Source organism: Macaca nemestrina, chromosome 7, assembly GCF_043159975.1.
Source record: "Macaca nemestrina isolate mMacNem1 chromosome 7, mMacNem.hap1, whole genome shotgun sequence".
Lineage (NCBI taxonomy): Eukaryota > Metazoa > Chordata > Mammalia > Primates > Cercopithecidae > Macaca > Macaca nemestrina.
The window spans coordinates 69,548,257-69,573,345 of NC_092131.1; positions in this window are offsets into that span (position 1 = coordinate 69,548,257).

Consider the following 25,089-nt stretch of genomic DNA (forward strand, 5'->3'; position numbering starts at 1 on the left):
GAGAAATATAGGAATATGTAGAGAGGCTGAGTCTATGACTCATTGATGTAACTGAAAGAGATGGGGAGAATGGAACCAGCTTGCATAACATATTTCAGGATATCATCCACGAGATCTTCCCTAACATAGCTAGAGAGGCCAATGTTCAAATTCAGGAAATACAGAAAACCTCAGTAGGATATTTCATGAGAAGATCATCCTCAAGATGCATACCTGATGCATCAGGTTTTCCAAGGACAAAATAAAAGAAGAAATGTTAAAGTCAGCTAGAGAGAAAGGTCAAGTCATCTACAAAGAGAAGCCCATCAGACTAAGAGCAGACCTCCCAACCAAAAACCTTACCAGCCAGAAGAGATTGGGGGCCAGTATTCAACATTCTTGAGAAAAGTAATTTCAACCCATTAATATCTGGTTAAACTAACCTTTGTAAGTGAAGGAGAAATAAGATCCTTTTCAGACAAGCAAATGCTGCGGGAATTCATTGCTATGAGACCTGTCTTACGAGAGCTCCTGAAGAGACCAATACATATGGAAAGGAAGGACCAGCCACTGCAAAAACACACTGAAGTACACAAATGCAATCACATAAATGAGTCTGCAAAATAGCTAACACCGTGAAGACAGGATCAAATCCACACATATCAATACTAACCTTGAATATAAATGGGCTAAATGACCTAATTAAAAGACACAGTAAAAGCTGGACAAAGAACCAAGACCCACTGGTATGCTGTCTTCAAGAGGCCCATCTCACATGCAATGACACTCAGATGCTCAAAATAAAAGAATGAAGAAAAATTACCAAGCAAATGGAAAACAGAAAAAAAGCAGGGGTTGCAATCCTGGTTTCTAACAAAACTCCTTAAACCAACAAAAATCAAAAAAGACAAAGACATTACATAATAGTAAATGATTCAATTCAATAAGAAGACCTAACTATCCTAAATATAAATGTACCCAACACAGAAGCACCCAGATTCATAAAGCAAGTTCTTAGAAACTGTCAAAGAGACTTAGACTCCCATACAATAATAGATACTTTAACACCCCACTAATATTAGACTGCCTTCAATAGGCAGAGAATTAACAAAGATATTCAGGACCTGAACTCAGCACTGGATCAAATGGATCTAATAGACATGTATAGAACTACCACCCCAAAACAACAGAATACACATTCTTCTCATCACAGCATGGCACATACTATAAAATTCATCACATAATTGAAAGTAAAACACTCTTCAGCAGATGCAAAAGAAGAGAAATAATAACAACTCTCTCGGACAGCAATGCAATCAAATATCAAGACTAAAGAATTGACTCACAAAACCACAAAATTACATGGAAATCGAATATCTTGCTCCTGAATGACTTTTGGGTAAATAATGAAATTAAGGCAGAAATCAAGAAGTTCTTTCAAACCAATGAGAAAAGTGCAACATACCAGAATCTGTGGGACACAGCTTAGGCCATGTTAAGAGAGAAATGTATAGCACTGAATGCCCACATCAAAGTTAGAAAGATCTCGAGTTGGCCGGGTGCGGTGGCTCACGCCTGTAATCCTAGCACTTTGGGAGGCCGAGGCGGGCGGATCACAAGGTCAGGAGATCAAGACCACGGTGAAACCCCGTCTCTACTAAAAATACAAAAAATTAGCCGGGCGCGGTTGTGGGCGCCTGTAGTCCCAGCTACTCGGGAGGCTGAGGCAGGAGAATGGCGTGAACCCAGGAGGCGGAGTTTGCAGTGAGCCGAGATCGTGCCACTGCACTCCAGCCTGGGCGACAGAGCGAGACTCCGTCTCAAAAAAAAAAAAAAAAAAAAAAAAGAACTCGAGTTAACAACCTAACATGACAACAAAAGAACTGGAAAGCCAAGAGCAAACCAACACCAAAGCAAACAGATGACAAGAAATAACCAAAATCAGAGCTGAACTGAAGGAGATGGAGACATGGAAAACCATTCAAAAGATCAACAAGTCCAGGAGCTAGTTTTTTGAAAAAATAAATAAAATAGAGTGCTAGGTAGAATAATAAAAGAAGAGAGAAAATTTAAACAATCGCATGTGACAAGGAAGATATTACCACGGACCTCACAATAATACACAGAACCATCAGAGAATATTATGAACTCCACTATACACATAAAGTAGAAAATCTAGAAGAAATAGATAAATTCCTGGACACATACACTCTCCTAAAACTGAACCAAGAAGAAATTGAATCCCTGCAAAGATGAATAATGAGCTCTGAAATTGTCAGTAATAAATAGTCTACTAACTAAACTAAGCCCTGAACCAGATGGATTCATAGCTGAATTTTACCAGATGTACAAAGAACAGCTAGTACCATTCCTACTGAAATTATTCCAAAATATTTAGGAGTATAGACACCTCCCTAACACTTTCTGTGAGGCCAGCATCATCCCAATACCAAAACCTGTAGTGATTTTGGTATCGGGATGATGCTGGCCTCATAGATTGACAGAGATGCAACAACACCACCAAAGAAAACCTCAGGCCAATACTGTTAATGAACATCAATGTAAAAATTCTCAACAAAATACTGGCAAACGCACTTCAGCAGCACATCAAAAAGCTTATGCACCATGATCAAGTATACTTTATTCCTGGGATGCAAGGTTGTTGGTTCAACATATGCAAATCAATAAATGTAATTTCTCACATTAACAGAATGAAAGATAAAAACCACATGATTACCTCAATAGATGCAGAAAAGGCTTTCAATAAAATCCAATGCTCCCTCATGGTAAAAAACTCTCAATAAACTAGGTGTTGAAGGAACACACCTCAAAATAAGAGCCATCTATGACAAACTCAAAGCCAACATCATGCTGAATGGGCAAAAGCTGGAAGCAAATTGTGGAAAACTGGCACAAGACAAGGATGCCATCTCTCACCACTTCTATTCAACATAGTATTGAATGTGCGGACCGGGGCAATCAGGCAAGAAAAGAAAGGTCATTCAAATAGGAAGAGAGGAAGTGCAACTATCCTTGTTTGCCAACAACACGATCCTATATATGGAAATCCCCAGAGTCTCAGCCCTAAAACTCCTTAAGCTGATAAACAACTTCAGCAAAGTCTCATCATACAAAATCAACATGCAAAAATCACTAACATTGGTATACACCAGCAATAGTGAAGCTGGGAGCCAAACCAGAAATGCAATTCCATTCACAATTGCCACAAAAAGAATAAAACACCTAGGAATACAGCTAACCAGGGAGGTGAAAGATCTCTACAACAGAACTACAAAACACTGCTCAGAGAAATTAGAGATGACATAAACAAATGGAAAAACAGTCCATGCTCATGAATAGGAAGAATTAATTTCATAAAAATGGCCATACTGCCAAAAGCAATTTATAGATTCACTGCTATTTCTATTAAACTACTATTGAGATTCTTCACAGAATTGGAAAAAAACTATAATAAAATTCATATGTAACAAAAAGCCTGAATAGCCAGGGCAATCCTAAGCAAAAAGAACAAGCTGGAAGCATCACACTACCTAACTTCAAACTATAGTACAGGGCTATAGTAAACAAAACAACGTGGTACTGTTACAAAAACAAACACATAGACCAATGAAAGAGATGGAGAACCCATAAATAAGGCCACACACACCTACATCCATCTGATCTTTGCAAAACCTGAAGAAAACAAGTAATGGGGAAAGGATTTCCTATTCAATAAATGGTGCTGGGACAACCGGCTAGCCATATGCAGAAGATTAGAATTGGACCCCTTCCTTACACCATATACAAAGATCAACTCAAGATGAATTAAAGACTTAAATGTAAAACCCAAAACTATAAAAACCTTGGAAGACAACCTAGGTAATACCATTCTGGACATAGGCACGTGCAAATATTTCATGACCAAGATGCTGAAAACAATTGCAACAAAAGCAAAAATTGACAAATGGGATCTAAACTAAAGAGCTTCTGCACATCAAAAGATACTATCAACAGAGTGGATAGACAACCTACAGAATGGGAGAAAATTTTTGCAAGCTATGCATCTGACAAAGGTCTAATATCTAGCATCTATAAGGAACTTAAATTTACAAGAAAACAAACAGCCCTATTAAAAAAAAAAGTGGGTAAAGGACATGAATAAACAATTCTCAAAAGAAGACATACATGCAGCAACAGTCATAGGAAAAAAAGATCAACATCACTGATCATTAGAGCAATGTAAATCAAAACCACAATGTGAAATCAACTTACATGGGTCAGAATGAGTATTGTTAGAAACTCAAAAAATAACACATGTTGGCGAGGTTGCAGAGAAAAAGGAATGCTTATACACTGTTGGTGGGAGAGTAAGTTAGTTCAGCCATTGTGGAAGACAGTGTGGCAATTCCTCAAAGACCTAAAGACAGAAATACTATTTTACCCAGGAATCCCATTACTGGGTATATACTCAAAAGAATATAAATTATTATATTATACAGACACATGAATATGTATCTTCATTGCAGCACTATTCACAATAGCAAAGTGATGGAATCAACCTAAATTCCCCTCAATGATAGGCTGGACAAAGAAAATGTGGTACAGATATACAAATGAATACCATGCAGACATAAAAAAGAAAGATCATGTGCTTTGCAGGGACATAGATAGTGCTGGAGGCCATTATTTTTAGCCAACTAACCCAGGAACAGAAAACCAAATACCACATGTTCTCACTTAGGAGTGGGAGCTAAATGATGAGAACACATGGACACATAGAGGGGAACCACACACACTGGGGCCTATCAGACGGTGGAGGGTGGCAAGAGGGAGAGGATCAGGAAAAATAACTAATGGGTACTAGGCTTAATAACTGGGTGACTAATCCACACAACAAACCCCCATGACACAAGTTTATCTGTATAAGAAACCTGCACATGTACCTTTGAACTTAAAAAAAAAAAAAATAGATAAAAGCTAATTAAACTACATAGAGTCAGATGTTGGTAGGAACTGAGGTGAGGTAGAAGAATCTATCGTGCATTTTGTAAATTCTAACTGCTGCAAAGGCACTCTGGTAGGTCAGACTTGAACAGCTTTAATGCCATTAACCTCAATTCTTTTAATGTGTGAAAATTTCCACCTAATGGGAGAGCAAAAGGCTTATTGTTAAAGTTTACTTAGCAAAAGCACATTTGGGAAATGTTTCAGAAAACCTTATGAAAGAATCCTGAAGTGCCTAGTCATTGTCAATATGTCTATTTATAGATGTTTATCAAGCATTTTTCCTCTTCAATTCATGGTTAACAGAAAAACCAAACTCTGTAAAATATTTTGAAGAGGTTTATTCTGGACAATAACTGACCATAGCCCAGAGAACATAGTCTCAAGAGGTCCTGAGAAAGTACACTCACAGAGATTAGTTACTGTTTGGTTTTATGCATTTTAAGGAGACAGAAATTTCAGGAAAAAACATGAATTATACATGAAGGTATATATTGGTTTATCCCCAAAAGGCAGGTCATTTTAAAGAGGGTCCTTACAAGTCAGATGTGGGCTTTAGGGATTCTTTAGTTGACAATAGGTTGATAGAGTTAAGCTGTTGTCTAAAGATTTGAAGTCAGTAGAAGGAAATGCTTGGGTTAAGATAAGAGGGTTGTAGGGGCCAAAGCATTTGTTGTGTGGATGAAGCCTCCTATGTAGCTGCCTTCAGAGAGACTAGATTGGAAAATGTCTATTTTCAGACCTTAAAGGTGTCAGACCCTCAGTTAATCTCTCCTAGATCCAGGAAAGGCCTAGACAGGGAAGGCTGGCTGCATTAGTGAAGAGTCTCTACAGGTGTAAGTGTCCACCACAAAACATGGCTTTGCAGGGCTATTTCAAAATATGTCAAAAATATACTTTGCAGTAAAATATTTTTATTTCCTTCAGAGTCTGCTGTCATGTGATGTGATACCAGAGTCAGGTCATAAAATAAGCCATATGATACACATTTAATTAAAAAATAAACCCTGTTTAATGAGATTTTATGGTTTGTAGGATGTGACTTAACTCTTGCCCTGTGTAGCCTTAGGTTTTGTTTATAATCTGGTATCTTATTGCCACAAAGAGTCTGATTTTTCAGTCTTGAGATCTCTGTTTTAACCTTAATGCCAGTCAGTTGTGCCTAAACTCCAAAAGGGAGGGGGCATAATGAGGCATGTCTGATCTGCCCATCAAGACCAGGAATTCAATTTTTTTAGGTTTCTTTGGGGTCTCATTGGCCAAGAGGGAGATCTATTCAATCAGTTGTGGGGCTTAGAATTTTAATTTTGGTTTACAAAACCATAAACTGGCCCATAAATATAGAGCCTCTCAGTTATTCAAGTCAGAGTCTTTCCTACTGCCCTGCTAGAATATTTGTCACCAGTGTGAAGGAAATCAAAATATTTTACCTCAAAATATATTTTTTGACATATTATGAAATAGCTGCCACAGGGCTAGCCCACTGAAATGGCCCCCAAAAGCTGCCTTCTGTGGGGGAAATTTACATCTTAGAGAATCTCCGTAAATGCAGCCATGGCTTCCCTTTCTAGACTTTTCCTGGATCTAGTTTAAATTAATTAAGAATCTGACACCTTAAAAAGTCTGAAAAGAAACATTTCCCATCTATTCTTTCTGATGGCTACTGCCTAGGAGGCTTCATCTACCTAACATGGACAGCTTATCCTCTCTCCGCTCTCTTTTCGCCCGTCTCCCCTCTCTCTCCTCTTCTTTTTTTTTGAGATGGAGTCTCACTCCGCCGCCCAGACTGGAGTGCAGTGGCATGATCTCAGCTCACTCTACCTCCTGGGTTCAAGCGATTCTCCTGTCTCAGCCTTTTGAGTAGCTGGGATTACAGGTGCCAACTACCATGCCTGGATAATTTTTGTATTTTTACTAGAGATGGAGTTTCACTATGTTGACCAGGCTGGTCTCAAACTCCTTAACTCAGGTGATCCCCCCGCTTTGGCCTCCCAAAGCACTGGGATTATAGGCGTGAGCCCCCATGCCTGGTTGAGCCCCCATTCTTTCTATAACCTCAAGATGGTGTTCACTGGGATTTGGGTCTTCATTCTGAAGACTCCTGAGGATACAAGTTAAATAACTTTGTATGCCTTTTCTCCTATTAATCAGTTGTCTGATTTTTCAGCAACTTTGGCAAGACCCTTGGCCCCCACAAGAGTATTGAGAAAATATGAAGAGATTATTATATGCTGTTTTGCTTTTGTTTGTTTCTATGTTTTGCTTTTTGGGGGAAAGGGGAGACAAAAGAAGGTGGAAATGAGGAGTAAAAAGTTCAATATAGAATGTCGATTTGAAGTATTTACTGATTACAGCAGGAAACATAAATCCTCTTGCTTATTATTTAAAAATACAGCCCTGAATGTGTGTCCTACATTCCTACAATGAATAACAGCTGCATTAGCATTCCAAAGAAAATCCTGGCTATTGGATTTCTATAGTGAAGGATTATTTCAATAGACCTCAATTTGCTTTTTAAGACTATTTGCAATTTTGTTAAACTTTTATATCATTAGCACCAAATTATTTTTGGTTTACCTGGCCAAAACTGGGAATAAACCTAGATTCTATTTTGAATATAAATACTATGTAGACATCTAATTATGCAGCCAATGCAAAGATATGGTCTATGATTTTTTCATCCTATTACTAGTCAGGTATGTCAAGCTCATTCATATAAGAAAAGGTATTTCTTTTTTTTTTTTTTTTTTTAAATTTATTTATTATTATTATACTTTAAGTTGTAGGGTACATGTGCATAACATGCAGGTTTGTTACATATGTATACTTGTGCCATGTTGGTGCGCTGCACCCATCAACTCGTCATTTACATCAGGTATAACTCCCAGTGCAATCCCTACCCCCTCCCCCCTCCCCATGATAGGCCCCGGTGTGTGATGTCCCCCTTCCCGAGTCCAAGTGATCTCATTGTTCAGTTCCCACCTATGAGTGAGAACATGCGGTGTTTGGTTTTCTGTTCTTGTGATAGTTTGCTAAGAATGATGGTTTCCAGCTGCATCCATGTCCCTACAAAGGACACAAACTCATCCTTTTTGATGGCTGCATAGTATTCCATGGTGTATATGTGCCACATTTTCTTAATCCAATCTGTCACTGATGGACATTTGGGTTGATTCCAAGTGTTTGCTATTGTGAATAGTGCTGCAATAAACATACGTGTGCATGTGTCTTTATAGCAGCATAATTTATAATCCTTTGGGTATATACCCAGTAATGGGATGGCTGGGTCATATGGTACATCTAGTTCTAGATCCTTGAGGAATCGCCATACTGTTTTCCATAATGGTTGAACTAGTTTACAATCCCACCAACAGTGTAAAAGTGTTCCTATTTCTCCACATCCTCTCCAGCACCTGTTGTTTCCTGACTTTTTAATGATCGCCATTCTAACTGGTGTGAGATGGTATCTCATTGTGGTTTTGATTTGCATTTCTCTGATGGCCAGTGATGATGAGCATTTTTTCATGTGTCTGTTGGCTGTATGAATGTCTTCTTTTGAGAAATGTCTGTTCATATCCTTTGCCCACTTTTTGATGGGGTTGTTTGTTTTTTTCTTGTAAATTTGTTTGAGTTCTTTGTAGGTTCTGGATATTAGCCCTTTGTCAGATGAGTAGATTGCAAAAATTTTCTCCCATTCTGTAGGTTGCCTGTTCGCTCTGATGGTAGTTTCTTTTGCTGTGCAGAAGCTCTTTAGTTTAATGAGATCCCATTTGTCAATTTTGGCTTTTGCTGCCGTTGCTTTTGGTGTTTTAGACATGAAGTCTTTGCCCATGCCTATGTCCTGAATGGTACTACCTAGGTTTTCCTCTAGGATTTTTATGGTATTAGGTCTAACATTTAAGTCTCTAATCCATCTTGAATTAATTTTCGTATAAGGAGTAAGGAAAGGATCCAGTTTCAGCTTTCTACTTATGGCTAGCCAATTTTCCCAGCACCATTTATTAAATAGGGAATCCTTTCCCCATTTCTTGTTTCTCTCAGGTTTGTCAAAGATCAGATGGCTGTAGATGTGTGGTATTATTTCTGAGGACTCAGTTCTGTTCCATTGGTCTATATCTCTGTTTTGGTACCAGTACCATGCTGTTTTGGTTACTGTAGCCTTGTAGTATAGTTTGAAGTCAGGTAGCGTGATGCCTCCAGCTTTGTTCTTTTGACTTAGGATTGTCTTGGAGATGCGGGCTCTTTTTTGGTTCCATATGAACTTTAAAGCAGTTTTTTCCAATTCTGTGAAGAAACTCATTGGTAGCTTGATGGGGATGGCATTGAATCTATAAATTACCTTGGGCAGTATGGCCATTTTCACGATATTGATTCTTCCTATCCATGAGCATGGTATGTTCTTCCATTTGTTTGTGTCCTCTTTGATTTCACTGAGCAGTGGTTTGTAGTTCTCCTTGAAGAGGTCCTTTACATCCCTTGTAAGTTGGATTCCTAGGTATTTTATTCTCTTTGAAGCAATTGTGAATGGAAGTTCATTCCTGATTTGGCTCTCTGTTTGTCTGTTACTGGTGTATAAGAGTGCTTGTGATTTTTGCACATTAATTTTGTATCCTGAGACTTTGCTGAAGTTGCTTATCAGCTTAAGGAGATTTTGGGCTGAGACAATGGGGTTTTCTAAATATACAATCGTGTCATCTGCAAAGAGGGACAATTTGACTTCTTCTTTTCCTAACTGAATACCCTTGATTTCTTTCTCTTGCCTGATTGCCCTAGCCAGAACTTCCAACACTATGTTGAATAGGAGTGGTGAGAGAGGGCATCCCTGTCTTGTGCCAGTTTTCAAAGGGAATTGTTCCAGTTTTTGCCCATTCAGTATGATATTGGCTGTGGGTTTGTCATAAATAGCTCTTATTATTTTGAAGTACGTTCCATCAATACCGAATTTATTGAGCGTTTTTAGCATGAAGGGCTGTTGAATTTTGTCAAAAGCCTTTTCTGCATCTCTTGAGATAATCATGTGGTTCTTGTCTTTGGTTCTGTTTATATGCTGGATTATGTTTATTGATTTGCGAATGTTGAACCAGCCTTGCATCCCAGGGATGAAGCCCACTTGATCATGGTGGATAAGCTTTTTGATGTGTTGCTGAATCTGGTTTGCCAGTATTTTATTGAGGATTTTTGCATCGATGTTCATCAGGGATATTGGTCTAAAATTCTCTTTTTTTGTTGTGTCTCTGCCAGGCTTTGGTATCAGGATGATGTTGGCCTCATAAAATGAGTTAGGGAGGATTCCCTGTTTTTCTATTGATTGGAATAGTTTCAGAAGGAATGGTACCAACTCCTCCTTGTACCTCTGGTGGTATGATTCAGAGGTGAATCCATCTGGTCCTGGACTTTTTTTGGTTGGTAGGCTATTAATTATTGCCTCAATTTCAGAGCCTGCTATTGGTCTATTCAGGGATTCAACTTCTTCCTGGTTTAGTCTTGGAAGAGTGTAAGTGTCCAGGAAATTATCCATTTCTTCTAGATTTTCCATTTTATTTGCGTAGAGGTGTTTATAGTATTCTCTGATGGTAGTTTGTATTTCTGTGGGGTCGGTGGTGATATCCCCTTTATCATTTTTAATTGCGTCGATTTGATTCTTCTCTCTTTTCTTTATTAGTCTTGCTAGCGGTCTGTCAATTTTGTTGATCTTTTCAAAAAACCAACTCCTGGATTCATTGATTTTTTGGAGGGTTTTTTGTGTCTCTATCTCCTTCAGTTCTGCTCTGATCTTAGTTATTTCTTGCCTTATGCTAGCTTTCGAATGTGTTTGCTCTTGCTTCTCTAGTTCTTTTAATTGCGATGTTAGAGTGTCAATTTTAGATCTTTCCTGCTTTCTCTTGTGGGCATTTAGTGCTATAAATTTCCCTCTACACACTGCTTTAAATGTGTCCCAGAGATTCTGGTATGTTGTATCTTTGTTCTCATTGGTTTCAAAGAACATCTTTATTTCTGCCTTCATTTCGTTATGTGCCCAGTAGTCATTCAGGAGCAGGTTGTTCAGTTTCCATGTAGTTGAGCAGTTTTGATTGAGTTTCTTAGTCCTGAGTTCTAGTTTGATTGCACTGTGGTCTGAGAGACAGTTTGTTATAATTTCTGTTCTTTTACATTTGCTGAGGAGTGCTTTACTTCCAATTATGTGGTCGATTTTGGAGTAAGTACGATGTGGTGCTGAGAAGAATGTATATTCTGTTGATTTGGGATGGAGAGTTCTATAGATGTCTATTAGGTCTGCTTGCTGCAGAGATGAGTTCAATTCCTGGATATCCTTGTTAACTTTCTGTCTCGTTGATCTGTCTAATGTTGACAGTGGAGTGTTGAAGTCTCCCATTATTAATGTTTGGGGGTCTAAGTCTCTTTGTAAGTCTCTAAAGACTTGCTTTATGAATCTGGGTGCTCCTGTATTGGGTGCATATATATTTAGGATAGTTAGCTCTTCCTGTTGAATTGATCCCTTTACCAGAAAAGGTATTTCATTTCAAAACTTAAGGTCACTATGATAATACTGTTACAGTGTGCATATAATTCAGATAAAATTTATATGTTTACAAATATACTTACAAAACAAATGAAAACTTAGAATGAGCTGCAGGAGTAGCTGTAATAACATATATAGTCCGTGTATTCACTGAGAACATTTTGTTCATAAGGTTGGAAACATTGAAAGAATCATGGAGTATAAAAAGAGTCCTGCAGCAAAAAATTATTTCTCATTTAGGAAAAAACCAGAAAAAAAATGTGTGGTATGAAATAGGAAATATGAACTTTATTATATCACAGAAAATTATGAACTTTTCCTTGTAGTAACCCCTTTTTCAAATAGCTTAATGTATAAGTGATGTATATAAACTATACGTATTTAATGTATACAACTGAAAAAGTTTTGACTTTTGTATACATCTATGAAATTATCACCAAAATTACAATAATGAACATAACCATTTATTTAACATTTCCTCATGCCCTTCATATAAACTCTCTCTTCTTCTTCTCCTTGTCTTCCTTCTGTCCCATGCCCAGGTAACAACTGATTACTTTCTGTTGCTATAGTTTAGTTAGCATTCTATATAATTTTATATAAATGTGATCATACAGTATGTGAACTTTTGGGGGGAGGCATCTGGCTGCTGTTACTAGGCATATTATGAGATTCATCTGTGTTTTTGCATGTATCAATAGTTACTTGTTTATATTTTCATTATTCCATTATAGAATATACCACTTAGACATTTGCATGCTTCCAGTTTTTGTATATACAAAGCTGCTGTAAATATTCCTACAAAAGTCTTTGTTTGGGCATGTTCTTTATCTTAGGTAAATAATCAAGGAAATACTCTACAGGAAATTGGTAGATATCTGGATTATATGGTAGATGTCTGTTTAACTTTTAAGCAACAATAACGTTGTTTTCCGAAGTCATCATAACGTTTTACATTCCAACCAGTAGTGCATGAGAGTTCCTGTTCTTCCACATCCTTAGAGATAACTGGTATGGCCAGTCTTTTAAATTTTGGTCATCCTAGTGGGTGTAAAGTAGTATCTCATTAGAGTTTTAATTATTTATGTTTTTTAAATGACATATGATGTTGAATATCTTTTCCTATGTTTATTTGTCCTTTGCATAATTTTTGTTGAAATGTGTTCATTTTTTTCCCCATTTTTAATTGAGTTGTTTGTTTCTTACTGAGTTCTGAGTTGTTTGTTTATTGTGGATATTCTTACTTTTAAGTTTTGGTGGGTGAGACCAGGGCAGTGCTCAGTTTAGGGCTAATTATCCCCCAGTACTGAAGCAAGACGCTTATGTGTTTTCTATCCAAGCCCTATGAATCATAAGGTTTCCCAGTCTGGCTGGTGGAAACAGGCACTATCCCTGGACTCCTGGGAAAACCAAGTATCACTAGCTCTCATTCTTTTGAGTGGATATTTCCTCAGACTCAGGTAACTTCTTAAAGAATATATGTTGATCAGTAATCAACTGAAAACCTGAGGAGAACTCTGTAGGTCTCAGGCACTCCTATTCTATCTATACAGTTGTCTCCTCTCTGGTATGCTGTCCTGAGAATTCTAGCAACCTTGGTTTCCTCAGCTCAGGAAATCTGCTGGGCACTTCCTGCTTTTCTTCTCCCTGCAGCATGGCTTGGAAATTTAAAACAGTAAGCTGAGGCATATTTTCACTTACCTTGTTGGGTTTCTGTCTCTCAAAGATCATTGTCCTTTGTTGTCTGATGTCCAGTGTCTTGAAAACTTTTTTTAAAATTCTTTTATCTTTTTTTTTTTTTTTTGTAATTGCAGGAAGGAGGGTAAATTTGGTCTCCTCTACTCCTGTTTTGACCAGAACTGGAGTTATTTTTAATGCTTTTTTCTTTCAGTTCACATGACATCTTAATGTGAGCCACTGGCCATTTGGAAACTAAATTTTCTCACTCACAATCTCACTGTTGTTAAACATTTTGATGTACTTACAAAACAAATGAAAACTTAGAATGAGCTGCAGGAGTAGCTGTAATAACATATATAGTCCGTGTATTCACTGAGAACATTTTGTTCATAAGGTTGGAAACATTGAAAGAATCATGGAGTATAAAAAGAGTCCTGCAGCAAAAAATTATTTCTCATTTAGGAAAAAAACAGAAAAAAATGTGTGGTATGAAATAGGAAATATGAACTTTATTATATCAGAATTTCAAGTGATCTCTCCCCCTACCTCCTGTCTTTTTTAAAAATAATTTTATTATAATATAATTAATATACCATATAATTCACCCATTTAAAGTATACAGTTCAATGGCTTTAAAAAAATTATAGCGACTCTAGTGGGTGTGAAGTGACAACTCATTGTGGTTTTGTTTGTTTTTTCCCTATTGACAAGTAATATTGAGCATTTTTTCATGTGCCTGTTGGTCATTTGTATAGCTTCTTTGGAAAAATGCCTACTCAAGTTCTTTGCCCATTTTTAACAGGACATTTTGTTGTTGAGTTAAAGAACTTGTTATACTTTTTGTGTACTAAACCCTTGTTAGATATGTGATTTGTAAAAATTTTCTTCCATTCTTTGGGGTTTTTCACTTTTTATATAGAGATAGATGCATTAATTATTTTAATTTTGATAAAGTTCAATTTATTTTTCTTTTTTTGCTTGTGCTTTTGGTGTCACATTGAAGAAACCATTGCCAAATCCAAAGCCATGAAGATTTACTCATGTATTTTCTTGTAATAGTTTTATATGCACATGTGCTACTGAACTTAAAGTTGGAGATCACAAAAAAAAGTAAAGAGAATAGGACATGTCAAATTTGTAGATTAGTGCTGTTCTTAGAGGTAGTGTAATAATCTTAAAAGCATATGTATCAACAGATGTGGTGAAAACATTTGATAAGACTGGGTGTGGTGGCTCACGCCTGTAATCCCAGAATATTGTGAGGCTGAGAAGGGTGGATCACTTGAGGCCAGTAGTTTGTTACCATCCTGGCCAACATAGTGAAACCCCATCTCTACTAGAAATACAAAAATTAGCCAGCCGTGGTGGCATGCACCTGTAGTCCCAGCTACTCAAGAGGCTGAGGGAGGAGAATCACTTGAACCCAGGAGGCAGAGGTTGCAGTCAGCCGAGATTACACCACTGCACTTAGCCTGAGTGAAAGAGTGAGACGCTGTCCCCAAAAAATAAAAAGAAGAAGAAGAAGAAAATATTTAATAAATGCAATATCTATCTGTGGAAAAAATTAACCCATAGCAAAATGCCAACACAATAGAATGTTCTTAATTCAAAAAGAACATTTTCGATTAAGATGGTGGATAAAAGGCAGGACTAGCTTTCAGCTCCTGTTTGGTTGAACAGAGTAGTATGTGGAAACTCACATCGTGAACTTTTTCTCGAAGAACTACTGCAGGTATATACCAGGAAAGCCAAGAGAATCCTCAGACCCTATGAAGGAACTGGATCACTGCTGCAGGCTGCCTGAGACACTGAAAACCCATGAGTCTGCTTGCTTTCTCAGCGGGAGGCTTATGGTCTGGAAGAAGTTCTCAGTCCTGGTCACTGGCTGCCTGGAAATAGACTCGGTGCTATTGAGGGACATAGTAGAAGTGAGACTGGCCTTTGAGACTGGGAGCTGTGTGGGTGTGGGGTGAGGCCTGTGACTGCAGGCTTTCCCCCATTTCCCTGGTGACTTGTATGACTCAGCAGAGGCAGCCATAAACCCCCTGGGAATATAACTCCATTGGACTGTGTACCACACCCTTATCCTTCACAGCAGCTGCAGCAAGCGCTGCTAAAGGACAAACTGAGCTCAGACACTCCTACCCCTGCCCAAACCTGGTGATTTTTCTCTACCTGCCTTGGTAGCCGAAGACAGAGGTCATAATCTCTTTGGAGCTCTGTGGCCCTGCCCATCGCCTGAGGAACCTGAATACTTAACCAGGTGTCCTCCCTAGGTCAAGTTTGTATCCTCCCTATAGGGCCACAGCTGAAGCACTCTTGAAAGTGCCACCTCCTGGCTGGAGGCCAACGAACACAAAACCAGTATCCTAAACAAAAACAAAATCAAAGACCCTCAGAGTTTACTTCACTCCCCTGCTACCTTCACTGGAGCAGGTGCTGGTATCCATGGCTGCAATACCTGAAGATCAATCATATCATAGGACACTTTGTAGACACTCCCCAGGACCAGCCTGGAGCCTGGTAGCTCTGCTGGGTGGCTAGACCCAGAAGAGCAAAAATAGTTACTACAGTTTGGCTTCCAGGAAGCCCCATTCATAGGGGAACGGAGAGAACACCAAATCAAGGGACTACCCCTTGGGACAAAAGAATCTGAACAGCAGCCCTTGAGATCTTTCCTCTCACATAGTCTACCCAAATGAGAGTGAACCAGAAAAACAATTTTGGTAGCATGACAAGGCAAAGTTATTTAACACCCCCAAGAGATCATATCAGCTCACCAGTAATGAATCTAAACCAAGACAAAAATCTCTGAATTGCCAGAAAAAGAATTCAGAAGGTAGATTATTAAGCTAATCAAGGAGGCATCAGAGAAAGGTAAAGTCCAACTTATAAAAAACATGATACAGGATATGAAAAGAAAATTCTTCAGTGAAATATACAGCATTAATAAAAAAATCACAACTTTTGGGAATCAAGAACACACTTAGAGAAATGCAGGAATGCAAAATGCAAGGAAAGTCTCAGTAATAGAATTGAACACGTAGAAGAAAGAATCTCAGAGTTCAAAGCAAGGCTTTTGAATTAACTCAATCCATCAAAGACAAAGAGAATTTTAAAAAATCAACAAAGCCTCCAAGAAGTTTGAGATTATGTTAAACATTCAAACCTAAGAATAATAGGTGTTCCTGAGGAAAAAAGAAATCTAAAAGTTTGGAAAACATATTTTAGAGAATAATTGAGGAAAACTTCCCTGGCTTTGATAGAAATTTAGACAATCAAATACAAGAAGCTCAAAGAACACCTGGGAAATTCATCGCAAAAAGATCATTGCCTAGGTGCATAGTCATCAGGTTATCTAAACTCAATCTGAAGGGAAGAATCTTAAGAGGCAAAAGCACTAGTTAACTTACAAATGGAAACCTATCAGATTAACAGCAGATTTCTCAGCAGAAACTGTACAAGCTAGAGGAGATTGGGATCCTATTTTTAGCTTCCTTAAACAAAACAATTATCAGCCTAGAATTTTGTATCCAGTGAAACAAAACTTCATAAATGAAGGAAAGATACAGTCGTTTCCAGACAAATAAATGCGGACAGAATTCACCACTACTAAGCCAGCACTACAAGAACTGCTAAAAGGAGCTCTAAATCTTGAAACAAATCCCCAAAATACACCAAAATAGAACCTCCTTAAAGCAGAAATCTCACAGGAACTGTATAACAATAATACAATAAAAACAACAACAAGGTATTCAGGCAACAAATAACATGATGAATAGAAGAGTACTTAACATCTCAATACTAACATCGAATGTAAATGGCCTAAATGCTCCCCTTAAAAGATACAGAATGGCAGAATGGATAAGAATTCACCAATCAGCGGGGCGTGGTGGCTCACGCCTGTAATCCCAACACTTTCGGAAGCTGAGGCCGGCGGATCACCTAAGGTCAGGGGTTCGAAAGCAGCCTGGCCAACATGATGAAACCCTGTCTCTACTAAAAATACAAAATTGTCCGAGCATGGTGGATCATGCCTGTAATCACAGCAACTTGGGAGTCTGAAGCAGGAGAATTGCTTGAACCTGGGAAGTGGAAGTTGCAGTGAGCCAAAATTACACCATCGCACTCAAACCTGGGCAACAAGAGCAAAACTCCATCTCAAAACAAAAAGAAAGTAAACAGAATTCACCAATCAAGTTTCTGCTGTCTTCAGGAGACTCACCTCACACATAGCAACTCACATAAACTTAAGTTAAAGGTGTGGGAAAAGATATTCCATGCAAATGGACACCAAAAGTGAGCAAAAGTAGCTATTCTTCTATCAGACAAAACAAACTTTAAAGCAACAGCAGTTAAAAAAGACAAAAAACGGCCTTATATAATGATAAAAGTACTAGTCCAACAGGAATATATCACAATTCTAAATATATATATATATATATATGCAGCTAACACTGGAGCTCCCAAATTTATAAACCAATTACTACTAGTTAGTCCTAAGAAATGAGATAGACAGCAGTGCAACAATAGTGGGGAACTTCGATACTCTACTGACAGCACTAGACAGGTAACTAAGACAGAAATTAAACAAAGAAACAATGGGCTTAAAATATACCCTACAACAAATGGACTTAACAGATATTTACAGAACATTCTCCCCAATAACTTCAGAATATACATTTTATTCAACAGCACGTGGAACATTCTCCAAGATAGACCCTATGATAGGCCACGAAACAAGTCTCAGTAAATTAAAGAAAATCAAAGTTATATCAAGTACTCTCTCAGACCACAGTGGAATAAAATTGGAAATCAACTCCAGAAGGAGCCCTCAAAGCCATGCAAATACATGGAAATTAAATAACTTGCTCCTGAATCATTTGTGAGTCAACAATGAAATCAAGATGGAAATTAGAAAATTCTTTGAACTGAAAGATAACAGTGACATAACCTATCAAAACCTCTAGGATACAGCAAAAGTGGTGCTAAGAGGAAAAGTTCATAGCATTAAATGCCTACATCAAAAAGTTTGAAAGAGAACAAGTAGACATTCTAATGTCACAGTCCATGGAACTGGAGAAACTACACAATCCAAACCCAATCCCAACAGAAAGAAGAAATATCGAAGATCAGAGTAGACCTAAATGAAATTGAAACAACAAAAAAATTCAAAGGATAAATGAAAGAAAAAGCTGATTATTTGAAAAGATAAATAAAATTGATAGACCTTTAGTGAGATAAACCAAGAAAGGAAAAGTTCCAAATAAGCTTAATTAGAAACAAAATGGGAGATATTACAACTGATGCCCCAGAAATATAAGAAGTTATTCAAGGCTACTATGAACACCTTTACGTGCATAAACTAGAAAACCTAGAGGAGATGAATAAATTCCCGGAGATATACAACCCTCCCAGGAAGATATAATGTCTGAACTGACCAATAACAAACAGCAAGATTGAAATGGTAATTAAAAATATGCCAAAAACAACAACAAAAAAATCCAAGACCAGATGGATTCACAGCTAAATTCTATCAGACATTCAAAGAAGAATTGATACTAATTCTACTGACACTGTTCCAAAGATAGAGAAAGAGGGACTCTTTAAACTATTCCATGAAGCCAGTATCACTTTAATACCAAAACCAGGGAAAGACATAACAAAAAAAGAAAATTACAGACCAATAGGTGTGACAGTCCTCAACAAAATACTAGCGAACCAAATCCAACAACATTTCAAAAAGGCAATACACTATGATCAAGTGGGTTTCATATCAGGGATGCAGGGATGGTTTAACCTATGTAAGTCAATAAATGTGATACACCACATAGAGAGAATCAAAAACAAAAATCACATGATCATCTCCATAGATGCAGAAAAAGCATTTGGCAAAACTCAGCATTGCTTTATGATTAAAACCCTTAGCAAAACTGGCATAGACGGGACATACCTTAAGGTAATTATAGCCATCTATGACCAACCCACAGCCAACTGAATGAGGAAATGTTGAAAGCATTCCCCCTGAGAAGTGGAACAAGACAAGGATTCCCACTTTCACCACTTCTATTCAACATAGTACTGGAAGTCCTAGCCAGAACAATCAGACAAGAGTAAAAAAATAAAGGGCAGCCAAAAAAGTCAAACTGTTGCTGTTTCCTGATGATATGATAGTATACCTAAAAAACCCTAAAGACTCCCCCAGAAAGCTCCTAGAACTAGTAAATGAATTTAGCAAAGTTTCAGGATACAAAATAAATGTGCACAAATCAGTAGATCTGTTATACAGCAATACCGACCAAGAAGCTGAGAATAAAATCAATAACTCAACCCCTTTCATAGTAGCTGAAAAAAAAAACAAAAAGCAAAAAAAAAAACCAAGAATGTGAAAGACCTCTACAAGGAAAACTATAGAACACTGCTGAAAGAAATTATAGATGACACCAACGAATGGAAACACATCCCATGCGCATGGATAGGTAGAATTAATATTGTTAAAATGACCATACTGCCAAAAGCAATCTACAAATTCAATGCAATTCCCATAAAAATACCACCACCATTCTTCACAGAACTAGAAAAAACATATGGAACCATAAAAGAGCCCACATAGCCAAAGCAAGACTAAGCAAAAAGAACAAACCTGAAGGCATTACATTACCAGGCTTCAAACTAAACTATAAGGCTATAGTCACCAAAACAGCATGGTGCTAGTTTAAAAATAGACACATAGACCAATGGAACAGAATAGAGAACCCAGAAATAAAGCCAAATACTTACAGCCAACTGATCTTTGACAAAACAAACAAAAACATAAAGTGGAGAAAGGGCACCCTATTCAACAAATGGTGCTGGGATAATTGGCTAGCCACATGTAGAGGAATGAAACTGGATTCTCATCTCTCAATTTATATAAAGATTAACTCAAGATGGATCAAAGACTTAAATCTAAGACCTGAAAACGTAAAGATTATAGAAGATAACATTGGAAAACCCTTCTAGACATTAACTTAGGCAAAGACTTCATGACCAAGAACCCAAAAGCAAAGGCAACAAAAACAAAGATAAATAGGTCAGTCTTAATTAAACTAAAAACCTTCTGTATAGCCAAAGAAATAATCGGCAGAGTTAACAGACAATCCACAAAGTGGGAGAAAATCTTCACAATTTATATATCTGACAAAGGACTAACATCCAGAATCTACAAATAACTCAAACAAATCAAGAAAAAAAATCCAGTCAAAAAGTGGGCTAAGGACATAAGTAGACAATTCTCAAAAGAAGATATACAAATGGCCAACAAGCGTATGAAAAAATGCTCAACATCACTATCAGGAAAATGCAAATCAAAACTACAATGCAATGATACTACCTCACTCCTGCAAAATGGCCATAATAAAGAAATCAGAATATAATAGATGTTGGCATGGATGCAGTAAAAAGGGAACACTTCTACACTGTTGGTGGGAATATAAACTAGTACAACCACTATGTTAACTAACTAAAAGGAGATCTACTGTTTGATCCATCAATTTCACTACTAGGTATTTACCCAGAGGAAAATAAGTTATTATAGTAAAAAGATACTTGCACATGCATGTTTATAACAGCACAATTTGTAATTGCAAAATATGGAACCAGCCCAAAAGTCCATCAATCAACGAGTAAAGAAAATGTGGTGTATATATATACCATGGAATACTACTCAGCCATAAAAAGGAATGAAACAATGGCATTTGCAGAAACCTGGATGGAATTGGAGACAATTATTCTAAGTGAAGTAACTCAGGAATGGAAAACCAAACATTGTATGTTTCCACTCATATGTGGGAGCCAAGCTATGAGACACAAAGGCATAAGAATGATACATTAAACTTTGGGGACTCAGGGGAAAGGGTGGAGGGTGGCGAGGGATAAAAGACTACACATTGGGTACAGCCAACACTGCCTGGGTGATGGGTGCACCCAAATCTCAGAAACCACCACTAAGGAACTTATTCATGTAGCCAAACACCACCTGTTCCCCCAAAATGTATTGAAATAAAAAATAAAAAATTTAAAAACCAAAAAAGAATATTTTCCAAAAAGCTTAATGCAAACATTGTACTTAATGTAAACTAATCAAAGCTCTTAAAAATAATAAAACGATTAAAAATGGTTTATAGTTTTAAGTCTTACATTTTGTTTCTTTGATGCATTTTTAGTTAATTGGTGTAAGAGGTGTGAGATGAGGATTCAACTTCATTCTTTCGCATGTAGATATCTGTCCACTTGTCCCAGCACCATTAGTTTAAAAGACCATTCTTTCCCCGTTGAATGATCATTGCACCCTAGTGGAAAATCAATTGACCATAGACACTTGAGTTTATTTTTGGACTTTGAATTTGATTCAATTGATCTATATGTCTATCCTTATGTCAGTACCACACTCTTATTTATGATTATTGTAGCTTTTTACTAAGTTTTGAAATTGGGAAATGTGAGTCCTCCTACTTTGTTTTTCTTTTCCAAGATTGTTCTGGCTATTTTGGATCCCTTAAAATTCCATATGAATATTAGAATCAACTTGTCAATTTCTACAAAGAAGTCAGTTGAATCAATTTAATGGGGATTCATTGAATCTGTAGATCAATTCGGGGAGCACTGCCATCTTAAAAGTATTAAATTTCTGATTTATGAACATGAGATGATTTTCTATTAATTTAGATCTTTGTTAATTTCTTTCAACAGTATTTTGGAGATTTCACAGTATAAATTTGGCACGCCTTTTGTTAAATTTATTTCTAAGAATTTTATTCTTTTTGTGTCATGGGGTTATTTTCTTAATTGTTAGGTTACTCATTCCAAGTATATAGAAATATGATTGATTTTTGCATATTAATCTTATATCTTGCCACCTTGCTGAACTCATTAGTTCTAATCCACAGTTTTTATCTTTCTTTTTTTTTTTGTAGATTCCTCAGGATTTTCTACATGCCAGATTAAATCACCTATGAATACAGACAGTTTTACTTCTTCCTTTCCAACCTGGATAGCATCTATTTCTTTTTCTTGCCTGATTGCCATGTCTGGAACCCCTAGCATAATGTTAAATAGAAGTAGTGAGAACGAGCATCCTTGTTTTGTTCTTAATTTTAAGGGGAATGCAATCAGCCTTTAAGTATCATGCTAATTGTGGATTTTCTAATATACCCTTTATCAGGTTGCAGAAGTTTCCTTCTATGTATAGTTTGTTAAATGTTTCTATCATTAGAAGAGTGTTGGATTTTATCAAATGCTTTTTCTACTTCTATTAGATGACCATATCACTTTTTAATTTTTGTTCTGTTGATAAAAGGAGGTATTACATTAATTGATTTTGGGGTGTTAAAGTAACTTTGCATACTTGGGATAAATTCTACTTGGTTTTGACATATAATTCTTTTTCTGTATTCCTTGATTCAGTTTTCTAGTGTTTTAGTAAGAATTCTTGCATTCATATTCACAAAAATATTAGCCTGTAGCTTTCCTGTCTTGTGATGTGTTTGTCTGGCTTTGACATCAGGATGACTGGCCTTATAGAATGTGTTAGGAAGTAGTCTCCCTTTTTTATTTTTGGGTGGGAGAGTTTGTGAGAATTTGTATTTATTCTTTAAATGCTTGTTAGAATTCATCAGTAAAGCAATCTGGGTCTGGGTTTTTATTTGTAGCTGACAATTTGATTATGAATTCCATCTTTTATTTATTATAGGTCTATTCTGATTGTCTATTTTTTTCTTGAGTCAGTTTAATTTGTGTCTTTCTAGAAAACTGAGCATTTAATCTAATTTATTGGCATACAATTGTTCATATAATTCCTTTATAATCCTTTTTATTTTTATAGGTTGGTAATAATGTTCCCTCTTTCTGTTCTAATTTTTGTAATTTGAATCCTCTCTTTTTGGTCAGTCTAGCTAGAAGTTTGTCAGTTTTATTGTCTCTCTTTTTAAAACAAAAATATTTTTACCTATATTTTCTTTTGTTCATGTGCATGTGTGTGTTTTACATTTAGCCTTTTAATCTAACATATTTATTTTGGCATATGATATGAGGGAGAAATCTTTTTATTTTAAAATAGTTAACCAACTATTCTAGCCCTAGTTACTGAATACTTTATTTCGCTCTATTTATTTGAAATGCCACTTAATAGAACACTGTATTTTTACATATACAGTGGATTCTTCTAGGCTTTCTATTCTTTTATATAATTATATATACCAATTCTTGTAACAGATATCACGCTACTTTTTTAACTTATTGTTTTAACATTATAAAAACCTCTAATAGTTAGAAATTTTCCTCTCATTATTCCTTAAAGTTGTGTTGTTGATAATTTTTTGCCAATTTATTATTCCAGCTGACCATTAGAACCACTTTGTCCTATCAACTCTGCTCCCCCACACCTTCTTTCCAAATTTCCTTTGGGATTTTATTCAATCTAAAATAAATTTATATTATATTCTAAGAAAGATCGACATGTTTCAATATTGAATCTGCACTACATCTTGAGTCCTCTCCGAAACTTTAACCTATTTTTATTGTTGCTGGTCACAAGAATTCTGAGCCTCCTGAATATCATGAGTCTCCTGGAATAATCAAAGATTATTCCATGGAATATTTCTTGTGGAAATATTTCACAGATCTTCTCTTTCTTCTTCTCCTCCGCCTCCATTAAAACTTTGTCCCCAGATGATCTCTTGCCAACCTACCTCCTTATCCTTCATGCTTCTCACAGTTATAATAATTATCTTTCTTTTGATAGTATCATTTTTTTTCTTAGAAGCTGAGGTGACTTCCAATTGCTTAATTCAATCAAATAGAGCTTTACTCTGATTCCCAAACCTTCTTCGATTGTCACCTAGGATCTCTGTCTCATCCCCAACTTCCACTCCAAGCTCACATACTGTTCCCTCCAATCCTAAATTTGTATTCCTCTCCTACTACCTACTGGTTTATAATTTCTATTATGTAGTGGAAATGATATAGTAGAAATTATTTATATTTCTAAATATTTATAAACAAAATTATTGATATTTCTTCAGCAAAGCAGAATTCACTGCCATATGCAATTCACCAATGTTTACTTGCAAATAATCATACTGATACACTATTTTGCAGTGTTTATCACTCCTGTCCATAAGAAAAGCATATTCCGTCTATCTTCTAAACCCCTGCTTAAAACACATTTCAGACAGGAATTTTGTTCATTTTAATGAACTCCCACCATTCTAGCAGCTTTTTGTGATTATATCTATCCACATGTAATTGATTGTTCAAGAGATGCCTTATTTAAGAAAGTACAGTGTACAAGCATATATAAGATTATGATTGCTTTAATAAATTTGATTCACTACTGGGTGCATTTAAATGTTGGGTTATATTTTCTGTAAGCTATAAAAGTTTAAAGTAGAAAATAGTATTTTCAAGGGTATGAAGTTGCTGTACACTTATAAATCAATGATTATAAATAAATAAAATGAATTGCTTCAAAGACATATGGAAGAATATAAACCTTAGTATAATTTAAAATATATAATAATTAATTTTTAATGTTTTGGTATTATATGTTCTTTATAAAACTATTCTTGGATATTCATATTTGCCAAACACCTACTGTAGTTAGTTTTAAAAAAATCCTTGTGTAAATTCAGCCTATTCAGTACATTCAGGTATAACAGATTAAAATCGCTGTGCCATTAGGTGGCTTTCTGGCTTTAAGTTCACTGAGTGTATGCATTAACATAGACAGTAGAGAAAACATTAAGAAGAGAGGTGGACTTGCTTCATCCTATAGCATTCAGGGAAGATTTCTAGTAGATGACACTTACAGTGAGTTTTGGAGGAAAAATGATGTTAGCTAGACAGTGGAGTGGGAGAGGTGAGCATTC